We start from the raw sequence: 24,408 nt of genomic DNA, 5'->3' as shown, positions 1-24,408 counted from the left end.
GTCGTCCCATTCTACATTGAAAGCCACCGACGATTGTGACGAATATAGAATTGGTGACGAAAGCAGAATAGGACTAATTTAAGAACTTGAAGAAAAACGATTGGGACGACCCAAGACGATACCTTTTGATAGCCCACGCAGTGCAAGTATTATTTTAAACGTCAAACTTCTATGAGCATGACGTATTAAATAACAGTTGCACTGCGTGGACTATCAAAATCGCTGCAGACTTTTCTTGGTCTAACTTTAATTATCGATCAATCTCATCTACCGGCCACATTGTATAAAATTAAATCACCAATTTTAGATTTATGGCGACAACCGAGAGCTGTTTAAATAAACAACTTGCCCCCAAACCTGCAGACTAACATTGAAATTTGTCAGTTTCGCATCCGCACCTCCTGATTTGATCGGTAACGTCACAATCTTACAATCGAATCAACCACTTTTCTCGTCACATTAATACAAATCAAAATCCATTGTGACCCCTTTATAATTTTATTATGACATGGGTAGTAAGTGCAATATCTTACTTATCGATATCATTTTATCGACATATACCCCTGACTATTTTTTCTTTGCTATTCCTGGTATCATTTTATTTGTCAAACTTGTGTCACTTTAGTTCGCGAGTTTCTGGAGGCAACTTTAATCGAAATATCCTTCATTTACATTATTACTGGAGTCAGTTACGGATCGCTGCCATATATGACCCAAAAATGTTTTATTAAGCTATGAGCTTCATCACATATGATCTCTGAGTAATTCTAAGCATTTCTAGCCTCGGAGGCGATAAGAAGCGTGCGTTTAGTCGAGGAGGGCGGGGTACAAAGATGGCCGCCGCCCGTCATCATTCAAAAAAATCTGTTCTGGTCTTGGTGGCTACTAGGGCAAGTTTGGTATCATTTTCATATAAACCAAAGACGTAGAATTCATTGCTGATATTTGTTTTTTTCAGTTTCATAGTAATTTTGCAAGAAAAACGTAAAAAGATAAAAAATTGGGATGGAGGTTTTTGCTTTGAGAGCTAATAACTTTTGTATAGTGGCCAAAAGTGTCATACAAAAAATACTATAATAAAGCGCAATTCATGCAGCTTCTAAACATATACATGTTTAGTATTATCCTACTGCAAAAAGATGGTGAAAAAATTATTAAATGACCGCAGCGCGGGTAGTTGGACTCTCGCTAGGCGGCATTTATCTTACAAAATGGTCGAGTACGAGTATCTACGTAGGTAACTATGCTTACTTTGCTAGATTTTATGATGACGAATAAAATGCTTTCTGTATATTTAATGTCCGCAGTTTCCAGTACACAGACATAATTCTGGTATAGGTTAAAAAAATAGACACAGGTATCCCCATGTCTAAAGAGGAGGGCGGCTCGCTTAACAAATAAGATCATGTACAACCGCAATTTCAGGTTGGGTTAGGTTAGGTTCGTTAATTACCTTTTATCCCTCAGAGCAGAAAATAGAAGCCTCGCGGGGCTTCGTTGGTTTGTCACCAAGTCATACTTGCATAACCTATATTAGTATGAAAATAGTTATTTGTACAACAAGAGATCAAAGTTTGATATTTCTTCGAGTGCTTATTTTGAGTCCCGTGCAAGCGAAAGATTCTATAATAGATTCACGAGCGTAGCGAGTGAATCTAATTTAGAATCTTGAGCGTAGTAAGGGATTCAAAAGCGCACGAGATGTAAATAACTTTGATCTCGTGTAGTACACAAAATTTTTCACCCTAAGCAGTGAGAACATACCTAGCTAGGGACAGAGATAATAGAACCCAAGTATATCGAACTTGTATTAGACCCCGCATGTTGAAATGACATTTGACTATAAAGGTCACTTGAATGACATTTTGTCTCACTTAGTGAGCAAAATGCGATTTTGCTCACTGAATGAGACAAAATGACTCAGTGAGCAAAATCGCATTTTGCTCACTGTTTTTAAGAAGCAAAGTACCCTTGTTCGAGCTGCTGAGGTGAAAATATACATAGCTGTTATGATTTCTAAATGTAAGCTCTCCGCGTAATAGTTATTTGTTTTACAAGGGGGCAAAGTTGTTGTTTAACCGCTCGTGCTAATATTGATACCCGATCAAGCGAAAGATTTCAAAATTGAACCACGAGCGTAGTGAGTGGTTCGAAAGATGGAATCTTGAGCGTTGTAAGGGTTTCAAAGAACGAGGGTTAAACAAAATTTGCCGCCGAGTGAAACACAGAATTTTTCACCACACCAACCTGAAGCAAATATTAAATGTAAAATATCAAACAAAATCAAATCCAAATGAATGTTATGTGCAGGTTGAAGTTATTTATTAAAAACGACAAGTAAGTACTTATAAAATTACTTAAAGTGAGTTATAGCATGAAAATTATCGTGAAAATAAATATTTTGCCTCTTCCTAAGTAGTACAATTTCTCTCATAAATAGTGTTTTAATATTATCAGCAAAAATAAGAGCGCTATTTTATTAGAATAATTTCATTTATAATAGTTATTTCTCGGACCCAATTTTGGACCCGGGTATATCCTTAAACTACGTTCAAAAGAGAGGTATGGGCACTGTAAATGTCATCGCGCTTTGTGTGGTAGGGCACAGCACAGCGAATGTCATTCCAGATCTATCCGAGCAGAGCCCAACTGGGGAAGTACGTACTTACCTCCACCTTACAGAAAACACCGGTCAAATAACACTAGGCCCCACTCAAATCGTTGCAAGTGCATTAAAATTAAAGTGCATAAAATTATGTCTGTATGATGAATTATGTCTGGATGAAAGTATTTTATTCGTCATCATAAAATCTAGCAAAGTAAGGCATACCTACGTAGATACTCGTACTCGATCATTTTGTAAGATAAACGACGGTCCGCAAGATAAACGAAAGTCCAACTACCTGCGCTGCGGTCATTTAATAATTTTTTCACCATCTTTTTGCAGTAGGATATTACTCAACGTGTATATATTTAGAATCTGCATAAATTACGCTTTATTATAGTATTTTTTATATGATATTTTTGGCTACTATACAAAAGTTATTAGCTCTCAAAGCAAATATCTCCATCCTAAATTTTCATCTTTTTACGTTTTTCTTGTAAAATTACTATGAAGCTGAAAAAAACAAATATCAGCAATGAATTCTACGTCTTCGGTTTATACGAAAATGATACCAAACTTGCCCTAGTAGCCACCAGGACCAGAACAGATTTTTTTGAATGATGACGGGTGGCGGCCATCTTTGTACCCCCCCACCCCTTATGGCCTCCCAGGCTTGAAATGCTTAGAATTACTCAAAGATCATATGTGATGAAGCTCATAGCTTAATAAAAAATTTTTGGGTCAACTTCATAACTGACTCCGCTATATTAACTAGAGTGCCATATATGTCCGAATAGCGAAAAAGATGTGTTGTGTGTGACTCTAGGATATAATAATGATGAAGTATAAAAAGAATGTAATAATTTAAAACATATATGAAGATATTTTGATTAGTTCGGAATAGTTAAAAATACACTACATAATCTAAACATAAAACTAATTAAAAACTAAATATAGGGTCATTCCATAATAAACGCTACCAAGGGTTCAAAAATGAAAATTGGTTTAAGAAGTCAACACTAACCTATTTCCATAGAAAACATACCAAACTTTCATGTCAGAAAAAATACCCGAAAAAAAAAACATTTTTTACATGTTTTCCATGTACTTGATCGCGACGTTTAAATGATAGGCGTAAAACTAAATTTATACAGCGATATTGGCAAGACTAATTTAATAGAAAATAACTGTAAATTGTTACAAATTTCTCGCAGTTATTTCAGGTAAAATATCGTAATTTTATAATTTGTCTTTAAAAATATTAAAAATCATGGATTAATTGGTTTTTAGAAGAGTATTCTAGACTGTGGTCTCAAAGTAACACCCGAAACGAAAAAGAGATAAAAGTATGTGTAACTTTCCCCGTAATTAACTATAGCCAAACATGTTTTGCCAAAGAAAGGCTATGATGTGAACCTATTCAAATGTGTAATAATTATTGTTTTAGCGTCTGCTTTAGTTGTATGTTTTAAAGTTTGAAATTGTGTAACACCCGAAACGTGTTGATCGTCCGCCTGTCCGTCCCCGGCTTTTCTTCGTGGTGGTTAGTGCTAGAAAGCTGCAATTTGGCATGGATACAAAAATCAATCATGGCAACAAAGTAGTAATACAAAAATTACAAAAAAAAAAAATTTTAGGGTAGCTCCAGTACAAAATATTTTTTAATTTTTTTCTCCTTTAAACCTGTGGTGTGGGGTATCGTTGGATAGATCTTTCAAAATGAATAGGGTCACCATCAACCATTTTTCGATCAAGTGAATATTTTCGAAAAAAATCGCATTGAAAGAAAAATTATTATGATATCTTCGAGAAACAGTTTTTATTGTTAAGATTAATGTATTTAATACTAATTCAGTATTTATTACTTATGATTTTAATCGAATTTATTAAAAAGACACTAATTTCAATAAAATGAGCCATAATTTCGTATAAATATGTCTTAATTTCGTACTCGTAACACCCGAAACGAACCATGAGTGACACCCGAAACAGGTAATTTATTTTATTAAAATTAAACAAAATGTGATACTAAGTGTTACTTCAGTGTTTAGTAGACTATACTAACTATTATTACTTGACATAAAAGAAACTGGAGGTTACTTGACAAAATTCGCTAAAATATGCTGTTTGGTACTGATGGTCAGAAGGTATAGGCCAATTCGCGTAACGCCCGAAACAGCTACTTTTTAGTGATTCTCTCGTTATTGGTCTTATACTTTAATTATGTGTGCACAGGAAAAGAAAATATTATCAAAGTAGTAGATGAATCAATAGTTATAACCTCCTAGTTCCTGTTACAATATCGAATAAAACCTTATTTTATGAGTTTAAGTGTAACACCCGAAACGGTGGAATGACCCTTTAAGCAAAATAATAAAGACAAAAAAAAGAATTAAACTAAATTTACAATTTTGATTAATTGAAATCATCCAGCAGCAGTCGAATTTGCCCCGCTGAACCTTACCCAAATATTGTGCTCATTCAAGCTTTATGATCAAGGTGAAGTAGGGACCGTCACCTTCAAGGGTGTATAGATTTCATTGACGCAGGAGGTCAACGAACCGTCTGCGCTAGTCATCAGTGATCCAAAGTTCAAATCCCAGTGAGGACACTTATATGTGTGATTAATACCGAAATGAGATCCAAGTAATTGCTTCTGAGTCATGGGTTTCTATTTCTATGTATTTGTATTTACATACGAGTAAGCATAACGTTGTCGAAGTAACCAAAACACATCGAACTTCATAGTTTGGCAACACATATGCTTCTGCTTACCAAGGCACATAGACTAGGAATCCTCTACACCGAGTTTAGAGCAATTATTTCATGCAACCGATGATGCCAAAATGCGGGGGTGCGCGGGACATGATGGTGAGCGAAGTCCGGTGCCGTGATTGGTCCGTTCAAAGACACGGACGTTACACAGAGACACTTTCGACTCGAACATGGAGTAAAATTACCGTATGCGTGGCAGAGGGGGTAGCGCGACTATGCTCAGTCTGGAGGATGTTTTATCTGTGCAAAGGCATCTAGCTTACTGTTGCAGTAAAAAGTGCTTGTATTTGATAGATATTAGCAAATTTCAAAACTGTCCCGCATTCGAAGTTACTCTTATGCACCTTACTTAAAACAGGCGTGCCATTTTAGAATTGTTCAAGAAATCACGGAAATAAGATTCTTAGACACCATCATAATTTATGATGGTGTCTAAGAATCTTATTTCCGTGATTTCTTGAACAATTCTAAAATGGCACATCATAATAAAACGTCTTAGGGCCAGTTTCACCAACCACATTTACCAGACTGATCACTCACCTAACTTCCCGTACAATAAAATTTAGAACGCTTTAACGGTGACATACGGTTTGGTGCAACCGACCTTTTAGGGCTCATTTAGACGATGCGAGAGCTCGCATGCGAGTTTCATTACATTGCGGATTTCAGTCGGTCGGTTGAATTGAACGTAGCCAACAGTCCGCAATGTAACTAAAATCGCATACGTGTTCGCGCGCCGTCTAAATCAGCCCTTATCTGTTGTTTTCACACTGAACTGTACAGTCGCCATCAGATATATCGGAGCGGTCAAGGTGCTCACAAATATCTAAACACGCCTCTATTGTCAGGGCGTTAGAGTGCGTGTTCAGATATTGTGAACACCTTGGTCGCTCCGATATATCTGATGGCGACTGTACGATAGCTCGAACCCGCCACGTGAACAGGTAAATAAATGGACGGTAATAAAAATAGAAGCAATATATTTTCTTTGCTCAATGCCGGTCGTTTACCGGGTGCCTTTGACCATGCCGCTGTAAATTCGAGTATCGATTACACTCCAAAATGAAATAGGTACCTCACTGCCAACTACTACTATGGAGTGTTTTACGGTCCCACTGCTACACACACAGATTACCAGTTCGCCGGACGATATCAGCCTGTCAGTTAAACGCAAACGGTGACAGTTCCGAATAACTGACAGGCTGATATCGTCCGCCGGACTGGTAATCAGTGGGTTAAGGGTTGGTTGCACCTAACCGCATCACTAAATTCGCAAAATTTTATAATATGTGAAGTTTTATACTTAGTACTTCATTTTTAAAAATGATCACATTGATCAAATGAATAGTCAGTTAATTGTGTTTGTTGCAACTGGCCCTTAGCCAAACTTCGTGAAACAGTTAGCACTAACTTTTACACGTTTACGACATCCCCATTTGTTATTTGATACCCGCCATCGTGACGCTCACATGACCTATATTATTTACCTTGCGTTACGGGTAGGGGTTGAAGACACAGCAAGTATATATATGTATGTATATGTATTATTTTTGACGTGACCGGTAGCATGCACGAAAAAGTGTCACGTTGTGGATAATGGTAACATTCCATTTCTAACCGCAGCTGCACTACCGGTACTGAATGCGTCGCTGTCATTGTCAATTTCCATAGTAAAATGAGCAGTAGTGCAGCTGTCGTTAGAAATGGACTATCACCTTAAATCTCCATGGTAACGTTGTGGACAGATCTCCATGCTAACGTTACGTACCTAATATAATGGTAATGTTTTTTTTTATGACGTTATCACGTAAAATTATCGCCCGTAAACCGACTTTACAGACAACCATTTTTTTTTCACAGCTTTTGTTTACTAAAATACCTGCTGAATTCGCACTGGATAAACTAGTGAACGAATAAATGAAAGGAATAAAGGTATCAATAGTAGAACGGAGATAAACGTTGGTGTAAACAATTTTCTTATGTCACGCACGCACAGCGCACGTACCTAATGATATAGTTTTAGGGGCCAATTATGTTTCAATAATTTGATGTGGTTTTGATCTTGTTTTGATACGACCTTGAGTAAAAGTGCGTCGCTGCAGTAATCAACTAATCAGCGTGAGCGGCGAACGTTCATTGGTCATCACGAAATGCAATCGGGAGTAGTATCTTAACCTTAGGGCATTTAATAACCGGAGTCGCTTTTAAGAGCTTACCCTTCTGCCGAAAACCTAACACAACTGTGCAATCGTTTGTAAGGACTGACGTTTATCTGACATGGCTCTTTGTACGTTACATACAAATCATGTACAAATAGTTATACATTTGACGTGCCCCTCCCCAGCAAAATAACAGCCATGGCGTCTCCAGTTACTAAATACCTACTCAAAGATCTTAACACATTCCCGTAGGTACGCCTAGTGACGTCATGTGTCACAGACCAAAGAAACAAAAAACAATTATAAGTAATTGTTTTTTGTTGCAGCTGCAGTCGCGTAGGTAAGCCTACGCGACTGCAGCTGCTATAGCATTCGTGTCCGCGAATGTGTTAAGGAGTCTCGCTCGCACTTGTTGATGCGCGTGAGATGCTTGATGACAAGACACGAGGTCGTTGCAATCTTAAATGAAAAGTTGAAAACCTTATCAAACTCGTTAAAACAGAATTGGCTTCCCGTACTAACTTTACAAATTGGTCGCATTGATGTTTTTCTCAGCTTGATGTTATTATCGTTGACGTTACTGTTAGAGGTGAATACGTAGGTCATACTGAAAAAATTTAGGATCAATCCGAAACGCGAAATCAATTGATATGATTCAGAATACATTTCAAAGAATCATAATAATATGCTAATGTTTTCTATGGAAACTGTTTCTTAGGGTGCCGTCAAAAGTCAACTATGATCTATAGGAAAAGCTGTTTATTGTACCTACTTATTCAACTCATAGGGTATGGACAGACATAACAGAATCAGTCTGTATATCTTATCTTATTATTTCGGGGGCCTTTGCAGATACACATCTTTTGTGCAATCGCCCTAAGAGCAACCTTTTGCCAACTCCAAGAGTTTTTTAATCATCTCTATGTATCAGATGAGATAGCCTGCTCCAAAGCCCTCCATTCTCTATCAGGCGAGGGTGTAACATTCGCTTATATAAACTGACAATATTGTCAGCCTGTATATGTGACGTCACCTTAATAGGGACTCAATTATGAGAATATATCAACCGTACCGCGAACGATCGACTGCTACGCCTGAATTTGACAGTTTTATTACGACAGCGGCTTTCTGTGGCATAAAATGTCAGCCGATATAAAATTATTTATTCCATCACCCGATAAAATGCCTTCGGCACCGGCATCCGTCCTATTTTTTTATCTTTGGAAATTTAAATCAGGTAACAAGGCCCATATTACGAATAACTTATAGACTAACATACATATGTATTTTATAAAATTAAATCTATACACTATTTAGGAGGCGGTGGCGTGGTGGTGGGTTTAGAGTGTGGCGTGGCGTGGTGTTTATGCACCCATGTCGTCTCTTATATTTAGGACCTGAATTACCGGTATCCAAATTATATACCCGACTTATAAAGCAGAATCGAACAAAAAATATTTGGGAACAAAAATTTTGGTGAGCTAAATCTAAACACGCCCCCGTGTAATCGACACACGACACGGTTGTGCACTGTTCGGAATTGTGACACGCACGCCCGGCACGTCCATACTCGTACGGCTCGGTTCTGGAAATTAATTAGAGGTTCACTAAGATATTATCTTTACTATTTCATATTTAATTTATTTCCCGATTCGCGCCGTTCTTCAAGAGGCTGCCCCTTCCTTCTCCAACAGACCCTAGGATGTAACTTGTAGGTATTATATCTGTAGTTTTCAAGGAGGACCTTTAATATTAGGTATCATTACGGATCGAGACAATGCTTATGGACACATTGTAGGAATATTTATATAGACTCGTACAAATGAAAATCAGATACCTAGGTTGTACCGTATAAAGTCGGTTAGGATACAAATAATGATACTAAATTTGCTAGGCTATCGATGTCTCCGTATTCCGAGGTTCACACGTGGCACTTGAATAAATATACTATAGACAAAAATATTTCATATACCTAGTCAATTATGGAATATTTTGTTGGTTTACATTCTGTGTATTCATGAAAAGCATATTTGATATTCGTCGACATAATTTACTATTCCATTTCAGAAATTTGGCTAAGTAGAGTCGCATATTACGCTAAATTTACCAACATAATAATTTCTGTGTGGAATGTTCCCCAGAAACCTAAAAGATCTTTTGTACTAAGCACGGAGGCGTGACCGTTGTAAATTACTTACGAGGAATATTACTGTAAGTACCTAGGTATTACATGTGTTAGTGTACCGTCACAAAATTGTGTTTGTAGTACTTTATTAAATTGGCAAACACTCCTTTATTGTTTTAATCTTATAATTTTTTGAATGCATAACAATACTAATATTTTTCATAACTATGCAAATGATATCTTCTGTAATATCTTAATTAGAAAAATGTACATTACAAAAATATCTAAGTATACACGGTGAAATTTAATCACGCTAACACTGAGAAAAAATTAAATTACTTTCTATGTCAATATTTTAATTTGTGTTTATTAACGTCATTTAACCTGCCTTCAATGAAAAGAGGACAAATGGCAGTATCATTAATCATTCCTGCCCACACATTTAATGAGAATCGTACTCGGAACGCATTTCGTCTGGTGAGACGTGAGTTTTCTGCAGTCAAAAGTGTATATTGTGAACCTGAACATTAGACTGACAGACACGCATGAACGTCGATACATCCAACCACAAGACATCAGTGTTGCCAACTTGGCATAATTGATGCCAGATCTGGCATATTTTCACTTGTTTTGGCACCAAAATTTTCCATTTAGCATCTGGCATATTTTTTTGCATAATTTAGTCTAAGCCAAGTTTGCACCAACTTGGCAGCAACAATATGCGCCATCGCCTTATGTGGTTCACATTTTCATATGAATTTTGACTTTTGTGGACGGATGGACGTCGACGGACTATATAAAGTTGGTAAAGCAGATCTTGTCAGTAGAAAAAGGCGGCAAATTTGAAAAATGTATGTGTTTTAAGTATCTAATTTCAAGTTGATATTTTAGCATTTTTTTTAGCATATTTCAAACAACTTTGGCATAATTTTGGCATAATCTAGACATTAGTCTAGCATTTTTTCAAAATCCGAGTTGGCAACACTGCAAGACATTGGTATTACCTATTGCAATTTCGTAGAAACCACTCACTGGCGGAATGCTCTCTTTCCGTCTATATCTGTCTTCTCAAAATGTCTTGTACAGGCCGAAAGTGAAATGTACACCCATTTCCGACGGGTGAAATGGCCGCCACACGAAAAACTGACTGACATTAATCTTATCTCTGCTTGCCTAGTGTTCCTAGGGGATTGCGAGCAAAAGTACCTTAGGATGCGTCGAGTTAGATTATCAGGCTGTCGAGGTCGGCCGAAGTCACGCAGGTGTATAAAAAAGTTTAATGCCAAAAGGTGTACGTTGGTTATTATTTAACACGTGCGTCGGAATTGGCACGTTGAATACTTACATCTCTTGGAATAATTGAGTACCTACGTCGCGAGCTGTTCCTTTGAAGGTATATATAGTATATAAAAAAAGGTTTAAAAATAAAAATAAAATAAATATTATAGGACAATCTTATACAGATTGACTAAGTCCCACAGTAAGCTCAAGAAGGCTTGTGTTGTGGGTACTCAGACAACGATATATATAATATACAAATACTTAAATACATAGAAAACACCCATGACTCAGGAACAAATATCTGTATCATCATACAAATAAATGCCCTTACTGGGATTCGAACCCAGGACCGTCGGCTTCGCAGGCAGGGTCACTACCCACTAGGCCAGACCGGTCGTCAAACGACCGAGGTTTGTTGTGTTAAACAGTACAATTTGAATACAATTAGACTTGAGTCCTCCTTGTAAGTAGGTATATGTATACCTGTATCAGGAGAACAGAATATTGATAGGTAACACTCAATATTCGTATCTGGATATGACGGAGCCATGCTGTTAGTAGTTTTCCAACAATGTTTTGTTTATTTTTGCAAAAGTTTTAAGAAATATCTGTGTTTCGTTATGAATTTGACATTGAGAAATTGACGGCACTTTGCTCATAAGTTTTTAGTGTTATATGGGTGTTACCTTAGAAAGAAGTTGTAAGCTCTTTATCTTAAACAAAGGGTGACAATAAATTCAAGGGATGTTTACAAAAACAACATAACTGACTACACTGGTTGACACCTGAAACGATTAACAATGTTCTTAAAAAAGTCTCAACCGCTCTAAGCATTTATGTTGTTTTTGTAAACATCCCTTCAATTTCTATTAAACATGTTAGGTATGATAAAAAAGAACTTAGCTGTGTTAGTGCTGCATAAGTGAGCAATCATTTACTGAATTACAAAGATTTGATCCGGATCACCGATTAAATTTCACCGTGTATAAAACAGTCCCGTTATTATGAGCAGTCATCTGCAATAATAAGTTACCTACTCTTCAAAGGCCGCAAAAATATGTGACAAGCTCTTATGGCTCTACAAATAAAATCGTGTTAGATATTTTTGCGACCTTCGTAGTGTAACATAATATTGCAGGTGAATGTACATATAGATACTGAGAGACACTCACAGCCTAAAAAAACGTTGAAGATAGGACTTTGAAATTTAAACCTGTATTCTGAAACTTTTGTAGAGCTCGTCTAAAAAATGAAAGAGGAAAATATGTTCCCGAAATTCGTTAAGGGATAAAAATGAAATCGAGTCGGTACAAATTTTTAACGACTTTTAAAAATCGTGGACGGAAGCTGGTTAATTATTTTTAAAACGTTAAAAATAATAATTCATTGAACGAAGCGAAACGGAAGGGTCCGTTTGAATAATTTTAATTATTTCATTACATATTTTACTAAATTCTGTACTTGATAATTCTAATTTCGTTTCAATTTTGTGTATATTTTAGTAATTTAGGTTTTTTAAGTCGGGATACAACTAAGCTTGATTGATGTACGTAGGTATATAAGTAGGTTGGTATTTTCTCAAAATGTACAAGCCATTTCCGTAAAAAGCCCCGCCGGAATGTTTCTCGTTCTTGCGGCCCAATTCGAGTAATGTTTATAAGATGTCACAGCGATACAATACCAATATGTCAGTGTCAAAAGTGGCGTTGTTTGAAGAAATTTCACTTGATACTGACAGATCGCTATCGTATCGCTGTGATATCTTGTAAGCTTGTTCGAATTGGGCCGTTGGGATTCAACGAGGCGTCCCCGCCGTAAATAACTGACGAGGGATGTTACATCATAAGGGATTTAGTGGACGGCAACAAGCTTACACAAGTTAATGTAAGAATATAGTTTATACATAGAAGATACTCGCATATTTTATTCTCATAAAATATTAACAGAAATAACATGTCAAAATAATATGAGTAACCTTAAAAACATACAATTTAAATATAAGCACCAATGTCAAATAGTAACCTAACAAAATGCAAATTACTCGAAAGAAAAAAAAAGAAGAAAAGAATTTAGTATTGTAAGAAAAAAAAGTCGCCCTGCGACTTTCCTGATGAAAATGTGCCCATCACGATCGCCGTGTTGCCACATTATACCGCGATGTATATCTTATTATATATATACCTTTAAACGAGCAAATCTATAGGTATATTTATTTACTTATTTATATTTATATATCGGGGATCTCGGAAATGGTTCTATGATTTCGATAAAATTTGCTATGGTATGGGGGTTTTCGAGGGCGAAATTTCGATCTAGCTAGGATTTTTATGTTTCCCAGATATTTACCTTTGTATCAGGACTTGCAAATGGCATATATTTTCTAAGCGTTTTCCCTGCTCGCTAAGGGAGCCTGCATGGGGCCCGCTCAGTAATGCCAAGGATTGGGATAGGCACTATTTTTAGAAAAGTGATTGCATCAGACCTTTACACTCTCGTAAATATTTATAGCGTCTCCTCCGTCACTGTCAACTTCAATATTAATATTAAAATCAAACTGATTAGTGCCTATTCTATATTACTATTAAACTATGTATTACCTTACTCAAAGCCTTCGAAATGACCTGTCCAACAACATTGCCTTAGCAACGAACTATTCGTCTGGTTAGTTCTTGACGTTAGTTATTAAATAACTTAGTTAAGAATTAGCTTTAAGAGTTTTTGTTGAGGATTTGGGAGGTTTTGGTCCCATCCATTTTACTATTATACAAATATTTCTAAATTCTATTTGATTTTTTTGATTGTACATGCAACTGATTTCTTGTTTCTTGTGTTGGTAAAAAAAATATCTTTTTATTTTATTTTAACTTCATGCCACAATATTCTAACAGATGGCGTTAGGAAGCTACAACGCAATTTGGTAGAAACCTACATCGCGCTAACGGAGTTAAAAATGTCCAACTCATTCTCAGTGGATTTCGGTCCCCATGCATAACAGCCGCCTTGAGAGATACTCTCTATTGCTCCCTCTCTTCTTCCTGCATTCTTAGAGTAAATTCACGACTTGTATATCGGAGCAGCGGAGGTGCTCAAAAATCTGAACATATTACACTCTAGCGTCTAGACAATAGTGTTCAGATATTTGTGAGCACCTATGCCGCTTCGATATATCAGATTAGGGTCTTTATAATCAAGATAAGAGCCAAGCTACAACCGGTATTAATTATTTCTGACGAGGCGGCAAAGATAAACTTTGAAGATCTTAACGTTTTGAAGGACCCTATCAAATTTAGAGGCTAAAGTGTAAGCTTTGATTACGGAATATTGGGCTTTGTTCTTAAGCTTGAAACGTTGAATACGTATTAACCCTTTAACTGATTAAATAACATAAAAGTGTACCCTATAACTTTGTATTAAAGTTCAAAATAAGAGTGGCAAATTTATTCCCTGTCTTTAAAATGCTTAACATACACAACGTTAGATTGTAAACTGACGGGTGTGCAATCTTACGGTATAAGTATATACATGCACTAACATCTCCCCGCGACATTGTCTGAGTGGAGGTAATAATGATTCATAAAAACTCTAATTACCCCGGGCCTTTAACCTATCTCCATACTAAATTTCATGTCGCGCGCACATCAACACTACACCTTAAGAGTTCGGACAATTTATCGCAAAAATAAATGTAGTATGGAACATGATACAATTTTTAACAATTTGGAATTGCAGTTTTTAAGTATAATCTGGAAATTTTATAAAGATACTGTGTGTGTACATAATATGAGTTTAATAAATCTTGTCCTATTTTGAGATGATATAATTATAATGATTTTTGATGGTTTTGCGATGATTTGTCCGATCACTGCTTATAAAAGAAGTCCCATGCCGCGTCTGTCTGCTTGTGTGTTTGTATGTTAGTTCGCGATACACTCAAAAACTACTGATCGGTTTTTCATGCGGTTTTCATATATCAATAGAGTGATTCTTGAGGAAGATTTAGGTGTATAATTTGTTAACCCGTGCGAAGCCGGGGCGGGTCGCTAGGAGAACCTAAAAATAAACGAGTACGTTTAATATACTTTCAAATTGATCAGCGAAATAGAACCAGAGAAATAAAGAAAATTCGCCGACGGTCGCCATGCTGAACAAAATTCATCTTTACTTGGTTGTAAAATGTCATACACCATAAATTCAATCAAAAACTAGTCAGTCCGCCCTTCAAAACTTTAAACTATTACTTGTAAACCGGAGTGCAGTCACTATTGGTTGGGGATACGGCAATATCGCGTGTCTAGACTTGAAAGGTTCTTCAATACTTCCACGTAGCCACAGATATTCGTAAAACGGCACGGTATCGCCAAAGAGAATTTCATATAGAGGCGGATTGTCAAAGTAATTTTTGTAACCACAGACTGCCATATTTCGACACAGTCATGATTAAAACTTTCAGAACGCCATTTGACTTTGACTTGCTCCTTGTTGCACTGATAGGTACATGTTAAGTTTGTTAAATGTCAAAAAGTGCCATCTTTAAAGATACCACCATACCTTCACCACATACCTTTGGCCTATGCTCGTGTAGATGGCGACACTTTTTGACATTTAAAAAACTTACTACATATCAGTGAAAGAACAAGGACTAAAGTCAATTGCCTGTGGGCCGGCGTTTTTAAAATTTTAATCATGTGTCGAAAGATGGCAGTAAAATTTACTGTGGCTACGAAAATTACTTTGACAATCAGCCTTTATACTAAATTATCTTTGATATCGCGATTCATTTTTACTTTACGAAGGGAATTTGTCGATAAACGCTTGTGATCTTGATTAAGGATCCAGTTTTCTTGTAAAATCGAGGTGTTTTAAATTCATGTACTTTTTAAGCCTTATCTTACTCTTGCGTAAGCAAAATCAGTTTGTTTTGACAAATTATTTAGATAGAATTTGAGTAAAGCTTTTAGATATAGAGGCATTCAAAGATGGATCGCAAAATTACTTTGGAGTGGTGAAAACACATCAATTCTTATTAGGAAGCTAGCTGGTTGCCGCATTGGCTTCTCGAGTAACCTAGATGCATAAGCATTGCATAATATGAGTGGATGTAACGCATACAAATACTACTTGCTCTGTGAGTTGTATGTAGACTTCGGGAGCGTAACTTAAACTGAACAGCACCGGTATTTTGAAAAAAAAAACATAATTTCATAGAAATTTGACATTAATGATGACATTTTGACACTTTCTCATTGCAAATGGTATGCAGATTTAGCTTGGTCTGACTCTAACCATCCAATTGTGTAATATTAATTTCATTATCAGCTTTAATATTTTATAAGATTTATTAGTAGGCATTGCATTAAAAACTGCATGCGTTCAAATGCAAGTTATTACATTCTTAACCCTTTATAAGGCCCGTTGACAGGGACGTGCTATCGCAGAATTTGTTGCAGCTATCAGAAGCCTACATTTCAAAAATCTATTTTAAAAGCAAGTTGAATATTCAATTAATGCAAACGATTTTGAGCCCTATTATTAAAACAGTATGGTTGAATTTCTGATTGAGCGTATGTGGTCGATATATCGCCTCTGCCTTATAAAGGGTTAATAAGTTAGCGATGACATAATGGGACGTCGAAAATATCTCTTTTCCCTACAGATTGCAATCTTCGCATTTTTTGCTAGAGATTGGAAAGAAATCGACGATGGTGCGCCTTATTAAAGTTATTATAGGTACCTACAAGATGTATTTCCACGATTGGGATATTATTTTATCCAATGAACGATAGAGTTTTTAATTTATTTGTTTTAAGTGTAGGCTAACGCACAAATGTAGTTTTCATATTGAAATTTTTAACGTTTCGATCAAGAGCAAATGACTAGACTACATTTGCAAGGGCAGATTCCAACCATCATCATTTTCTTGACCTTATCCCATTCACTTGGGGTCGGTGCAGCATGTCTTTCTCTTCCACACCTCTCTGCCGCCCGTCATTTCATCATTCACTTGCGTTCGTTTCATATCTTCTCTCACACAGCCCATCCACCTTTTCCTCGGTTTTCCTTTCCTCATACTCACCTCCACATTCATTCGTAATACCTTTCTCGTCACATGACTTTCATCCGTCCGCATCACATGCCCGTATGTACCACGCTAGGCGATATGCCCTTACATTTTCTGTTATTTTTTGTGTGTTCTTTTTCAGATTCCAACCAAAAACTTAAAAAGAATAATGGTTGGCTCGATACAAAAAAACTTTCGAAAACATGTCTAATTTTCATTCATTTTCAGGTGTATGTCGTTACTTTGCACACCATAATATAATTGTATGTATCAAATAGTGATAGCGAGCAAAATACAAAACTGTAGGTATATTTTCGCAGATAAATGTAGAAGGCAGAAACTCGCGTGACGGCGTTATTCTACGTCCCCTATTAATAAATTCAAAGTAACGTAGACTGGGCGTACTTTGTTTCGTGAATTTTTAAACTAGAGGCCCTACCTCCGGTATCTATACAGATACACCTTTATACGGAATTCTCGAAGACATCTCGAAGGCCTTTGACAGGGTTTGGCACGCAAGTCTCCTTAGCAAGCTTCCTGCTTACGGCATCCCTGCTGGTTTTTGTAGCTGGCTATCTGATTTCTTGAGAGAACGGTCGATCAGAGTAGTTATTGATGGCTGCTCTTCGGACCTCATGGCCATTGACGCCGGTGTTCCTCAGGGGTCTGTTCTCTCCGCAACCCTTTTCCTGCTCCACATTAACGACATGCTGCAACCCAGCATTGTAGGTTATGCAGATGACAGTACGGTTGTTGAGAGATATTTGGCTAGTGCAAGGGACAGCAGGGAGGATATACGTTCACAGAGAGAGGCCATGGTTGAGCGAATGAGCTTGACCCTTAGTCTCGTTTCCCAGTGGGGTGATGACAATCTGGTCACGTTCAATGCCTCCAAAACGCAGGCGTGTCTATTTTCCGCAAAACGGAGTCCATTCGACCTGACTCCTTCTTTCCGGGGTGCATCTGTACCTATTACCGACAGCCTGGAACTCCTCGGCATGGAGCTGAGTTCAGTCCTCAGCTTCGGCAGTTTCATTGAGTCTAAAGCACAAACTGCGGCCAGAAAGCTGGGCGTCCTAAATAAGGTGAAGCGATACTTCACACCTGGACAGCTTCTAACACTTTACAAAGCTCAAGTCCGGTCGTGTATGGAGTATTGCAGCCACCTGTGGGATGGCTCAGCTAAATACCAACTCGCCGCTTTGGACTCAGTGGAGCGCAGAGCCAGGAGGATGATTGGCGACAAGAAGCTAACGGCTAAGCTTCAGTCTTTGGCCCATCGGCGGAAAGTCGCCAGCCTGTCGGTATTCTACAGGTTGCACTTCGGGGAGTGTGCCCAAGAGCTACACGAGCTCATTCCACCGTCTCCATTCCACCATCGGACTTTTAGACGCACGGCCGGTTTCCATCCTTATTTGGTAGATATTCCACCAATTCGCACGAAGCGCTTTGCTTCTACTTTCCTTATGCGCACTGCCAAGGAATGGAATTCCTTGCCGGCGTCTATATTTCCGTGTTCTTATAACCCGGCAACCTTCAAATCAAGAGTGAACAGGCACCTTATGGGCGAGCTCGCTCCATCGTAGGCCACGTCTACGCCTCGGCTAGTCTGTGGCCATGAGTAAGCCCATTCATAATAAAAAAAATAAAAAAAAAGAATTTGTATCTGTAATTCTAAACGCGCACATCACGCACATGTACAAATTATGTTGAAGTGTTTCGCCGCGCCGTAGCCCCAAAAGCCAAAACTCATTGACATATAATCTAAGGACGGGTCTTACGGGTACTAGGAATGGTGCTAGTTCAGCAGTGTCACTCATGAATTCGAGCCAATCGTGCAGTCTAACCCAACTAGTTGCGACCAATCGCGTGTTGCGAATTCATCGACGAATCGCGTTGTGGTCATTAGACGGCACGATTGGCTCAAATTCGTGAGCGTGACACCAGGCCCCTGTTTCACCAACGTGACAGGTGCGACGAATTGTAAAATCACTGTTGCTGACGTCACAGGCATCCATGGGCTACGGTTACCGCTTACCATCGGGCGGGCCGTATTCCTGTTTGCCACCATCATAGTATTATTAAAAAAAACTTTATGATATCGGAAAAAACAGATATTTCTCTTGCTAAGTTTATGACAATCGTCGCACCTGTCACCTATGTGAAATTGGGGCCAGTGCACTGGCCCCATTCTTATCGCCCGTAAAACCCGTCCTCAGATATATGTCAATGCCAAGACTACTGACCCGTTGCAACTGAGAGGTGTCCATCAATTCGTTTTCATGACGCGAGTGAGATTGGCTATTTTTTTAACCGGCTTTACCCTTTGAACGCCACGCCTATCGTATGCCGTCATCGTGAACCTTGTTGTAATGCCCGAAGGTTGATATTGGACTGTAGCCGCGTCCATCAGTTGACGTCTTTGACGATCAAAGAATTAAAAGCGGGGAGTTTTTCTGAACGAAAAATTCGTAGTCGGAGTGACGTATTATATACGATATACTATTAAAGCAAAACCATTTCAACCATTTAAATGGCTCCTCTACACGATGGGCCAACGCCGGCCACTCCAAGGGACGCATTTATGCGTTAGAGGGAGCAAGTGATATTGCTATCTCATTCTACCGCATGGCTGTGTCCCTTGGAGTGGCCGGCGCTGGCCCATAGTTTAGAGGAGCCATAAAACTTTAAAACATTTCGCTATCATAAAATTTGTTTGTATGGGGAATGCTATGAAGTCACAACATACCCTTCCAATCAATCATTCATTATTACTACGTGCTACGGTTTACGCTCGTAGCGCGTAGCCACGGTTTCGCCGTATGGAGCGCGTAGTCGCTACGAACAGTGTACCCGCCAGTCGGGTTCTTGGCGCTGAATGTGTTAACCCTTATCCGGACTGTTATCATAAACTGACTGACTGACAGTTCATAAATGACAATCGAATTTCAGTCTTGTACAAGTTGTATAATAACACATGTTTAAACTGAAGTATGTAGACGATCGCCTCGGTCTTGATAAGGGTTAAGAATGTTTTCAATAATAGGAAGTAGAAGCGCAAAATTGGTTAGACCTTTTTACCTCACTGCTGAAGAGAGGGTTTTATATTCGAGCGCATTGTACAGTCAGCAGCAGAAGTTAGTAGCGGGCGAGGTGTTCAAAACTACCTTGACACGCTCTTATTCTGTTGGCAATAAAGTCGCGTCAAGATCATTTTGTACACCTCGCCCGCTTAGCAACTTCTGCTGCTGACTGTACGTAGGTATGTATGGGCATCCTACTGCCGTATTCGAACTTCAAGATATTCATAAGAGACGATACGTACTATATCTATTCTAGATACGTTATAGGAGTTATTATTATTATTAGTTTAGATATGGGCAACCAATGTAACTTTTACGTTAAATAGAGTAAGACAGATATCTATTAGAGTGAATTAGATCTCTATGTCATATCCTGTGGAAATCGTTCAAGAGTATCTCCAGAATCGCGCAAATGTCAAATTTGACAGGTTAGATCTTAAATAAGTATACCGTTATCGTATCTTGGTGATGTCTAATAGATGTCTATTTCATAATCCGAATCGGGCCTCTACAGGCTGTTTGACGGTGATGGACATTCGAGGAGCACTTTGCGAGACAGGCTCCTCGTCTCATAGGTGCTGCCTCGGCTCTGGGCCGCCTACTGCCTAATCTGGGGGGGCCGAATGCCCCATGTAGGCGGCTATATGCGGGGATCGTCCGGAGCATGGCGCTCTACGGAGCGCCAATTTGGGCCGGACGACTGACGGGACGCGCGAGGGCATTGCTCCGTCGGCCACAGAGGGTGGTGGCCCAGAGGATGGTGAGGGCCTACCGCACCACCTCTCACGCAGCAGCATGCCTCCTTGCCGGCACCCCGCCTTGGGAGCTGGAAGCGGGGGTGCTGGCGGACAGGTACCGGCTGAGGGCGGAAGCCAGGGGGCGTGGGGAGCTCCCAGGCGCGGAGGAGGTTGAGAGGGTGATGCGGGGAGCCGCGGAGCGCCTGCGAGAGAGGTGGCGGGAGGCCTTGGAGGATAGCCACTATGGAACCCGAACCATAGGGGCTATTCTCCCGGTAATGGACGAGTGGGTGGATCGGGGCAGGGGGGCCCTGACCTTTAGGGTGACGCAGGTGGTGTCCGGACACGGCTGTTTCGGACACTACCTGCACAAAATACAGAGGGAGCCGGGGCCTCAGTGCCACGAATGTGGCGCGGCGGATGATACGGCTCAGCACACTCTGGAAGAGTGTAATCGCTGGGCCGTGGAAAGAGCTTCCCTCAGGGCAGCGACGGGGGTGGCGGATCTCTCGCTACACAGCATAATAGCGGCGATGCTGGGTAGCGAGAGGAAATGGGAAGCGGTGGCCTCCTTCTGCGAAGAAGTAATGTCGCAGAAGGAGGAGGCGGAGAGGGAGCGAGAAGCGGCGGCTGACGCGCTTCCTCTCCGACGCAGGCGGCAGGGTCGAAGGCGAGGAGCGTATGCTCGCCTCGAGCCCTAGTGGGGCCAGTGGGTACCGAACCCGCATCGCATCGGCCCCACACACGTCGTAGGGGTGGGGATCAAGCGTTTCTGGTCCCCCCCTGCATTGTGAGGGTGCCCTGGCGACAAGCCGGGGCTGCCGGAGGGCGCTGTGGTGGAATGACCTCGATCCCAGTGCGCCCTCACGAACGGCAAAGAGGGTGAAACGCCGGAGTGGGTTTAGTGGGTAGGGCCAAATTCTCCCTCCCTCTCGCTAAGAGAGGGATAAGGAGCGGCGAGTCCCACACACTGTGCGTAAATGCATTCCCACTCCGTCAAAAAAAAAAAAAAGGCTGTTTGACGGTTTTTAACGTATGATTCGTCTTAAATGTGTCATATCATAAGTGATATAATTATTGTAATAATTGAATCCACCCCACCTGACACATCTTGTATATCCAACCTATGTTGTTTAACTTATAAAGTTTTTGTAAATGGTTTTGAATATGACGCTCTGCACCTGACATGTTTTGTTTTATAAAAGAATAAATGAAATGAAATAAATGTAAGACTGGCTTAAGCTATATTTAAATTGCTTGCGACGACGCCGAATACTTGTTCGGGTTTTTATTTTTAAGGTGCTGATACATTTGAGCATTTACTTGTAATGAGCATTCTAGCGAATATTATATTATAGGTAAAAGCAGAGGTAGAAGCATTTAGAGAGATGTTATGTTACAAATGAATGCTCAAATGTATCATCACCTTTAATTTCGTGATTTTATTTGATTTTGTCATAGTTGCTAAACATAAAATATATTTAAATTTAAATGTGGAAAAATTACTGTCTTAGGTGATACTGGCAGAGCAGAGCGCTGGAGTATCGATCTAGATGCCGTGAATTCAAGTCTCAACTAAGATAGTAATTTTTCCACTTTTAAATTTATTCTAAGCTTAATAGCATCGTTCGTAGATGTTTCTGCTTGTTAAAAATTAAAGTTGGTATACAGTATAAAATATCAATAGAAAAAGATACCTTAATACCTTCTTGAAAATATGTCCTAGGGAATATTAAAATATTCAAATATAATATTTCAAGTTTCGAAGGTAATGAACAAGGCAGAAGATTTCCAAGTTACTTCGGGGACTCGTCCTTAAGTTCAGTTCAGTTAAGTTCTTACACATCTTGCACGCCCGCTTTCGCGTTGTATTGTTAAGAATGTTGGTCTTTTATTGATATTGCGAGAGCGGGCGTGAGATAGGTTAAATTTGAACGACGAAGATTTTTCTGTATTCAAATTTAATCCTTGTCACTTTAACATAAAGTGCCCATAAGTGCGAATACTAAGTAGTGCAGCGTCGAGCACTAGTTCTACCTTACATGGACTTATAAAGAATGCGGACTGAGTAATTCAACAAAAAAGTGTACTTACATGGAGTTATAAAGAATGCGGACTGAGTACTTCAACAAAAAAGTGTAACCAAAAGAAAGTCATACCTACTAGTGAGGATCGCATCTCGTTTTGTTAGGGTTTCATAGCCAAAACGAAAAAAATGGGACCCTTATAGTTTAATCTTGTCCGTCGGTCCGTCCGTCTGCTGTCTGTAGTGTCCGTATTTGACTCGAAAACAATATACAAGTCATTTGACTCGAAAACAATATACAAGAAAAAAAGCAATAGTAATAATCGTGTTCTATATAAAGGTAATGATTACAGCAATAGTTATTGTAATGAGCGTCGGGAGAAATATTCGCAAATCAGGTTGTTATCAGGAAATTCAAAATTTGTATCTGGTAACTAGGGAGTGCTCCCGGTACTGGTTTTCTATACAAACACAGTACCGGAACCGGGAATTCCCGGTTCTCGCCATACAAACTCAGTACCGGGAGCATTCCCTACTGGTAACCCTAATTACAGCACCGCCTAGTGGGCGTGGGATACACTGGTTACCTCATAATTAAGAGCTGCTCTCATATAGTTTGATGTATTCTAATGAAAAGTCACTTTTCCCTCGCCGCGCGTTATCGTATTTTATTTAGGTACCCCACCGCGGTCTTTGCACATAGCCAATAAGGGTCACTTCACTGAGAGAAAAATCATCACCAGGAATTAAAAAACAGTTCTGTACTGGGGGAAAAAATGAAGTTTTAGTAATAATTATGGACGTTTCACTATTTCTGTAAAGCTTATTTATTTCTACAAACAGCTTAGTAATCCCAAATATAATTTCAACAAAAAGATAATAGAAATTGCAAGAACTAATAGAAATTGCAAAAGTCAATTTGTTCCTATTAGTTAACTCTCCTTGTCCCCGGATTAAGTTTATTTTTGTAATTCTAAGTGTATTTTTGTTGTACTTTTCTCTCAGTGTTGCACCATCCCACTAACCCGGGGTTAACCGGTTAAACCTAGAGTTACCATGGTTACCAGTACAATTTGACACTAAATTAACGGTTTAACCGCTTAACCCCGGGTTAGTGAGATGGTGCAAGTGGCGTAGTAATATAAATAAAAATCCTTAAATATACGCTCGTAATATGAATCATAATAATACTCCGCATATGTTGTTACTGTCATACGTAACTGCCTGCGGCATTGCGTACACGTATAGGATACGTACCTATATAAAAGGATGGATGAGTAATGGGTGTATGCTCCGCTGAGGCCAAAGTGCTCTTCCCTTGTTAAAACAAGTGTAAAGGAGTTTGAAGACGCTTATTTCCCTGACGTTCATGCAAAATATCAGGCACATAAATCCTCACCAAAGCCTTCCTAATAGCTACACAACATTTCTGCATTTCTGGGAGAGCGAGACTGGAATATTAGATTTTATAAAAGTAAATTATTGTGATATTAATATTAAACTGTAAAAAAAAGTAAAACCGACTTCAAAAAGGATAAAATAACAATATATCATCCCGT

At 39.0% G+C, this 24,408-nt stretch overlaps 1 long non-coding RNA gene across 1 annotated transcript in view; it reads left to right on the top strand.

Annotated features, from left to right (window-relative positions):
* The window catches only part of LOC134670037 (uncharacterized), a 366,992-nt gene extending 344,206 nt beyond the window's left edge, over positions 1 to 22,786 (top strand). The window contains exon 3 of the long non-coding RNA XR_010099005.1: positions 22,747 to 22,786. This is a non-coding gene — a long non-coding RNA (uncharacterized LOC134670037). The remainder of the gene's footprint in view (positions 1 to 22,746) is intronic.
* Positions 22,787 to 24,408: the final 1,622 nt, after the last annotated feature.

This window comes from Cydia fagiglandana, chromosome 13 (assembly GCF_963556715.1).
Source record: "Cydia fagiglandana chromosome 13, ilCydFagi1.1, whole genome shotgun sequence".
Taxonomy (NCBI): Eukaryota; Metazoa; Arthropoda; class Insecta; order Lepidoptera; family Tortricidae; genus Cydia; species Cydia fagiglandana.
This window is presented reverse-complemented; position numbering and strand designations above follow the sequence as displayed.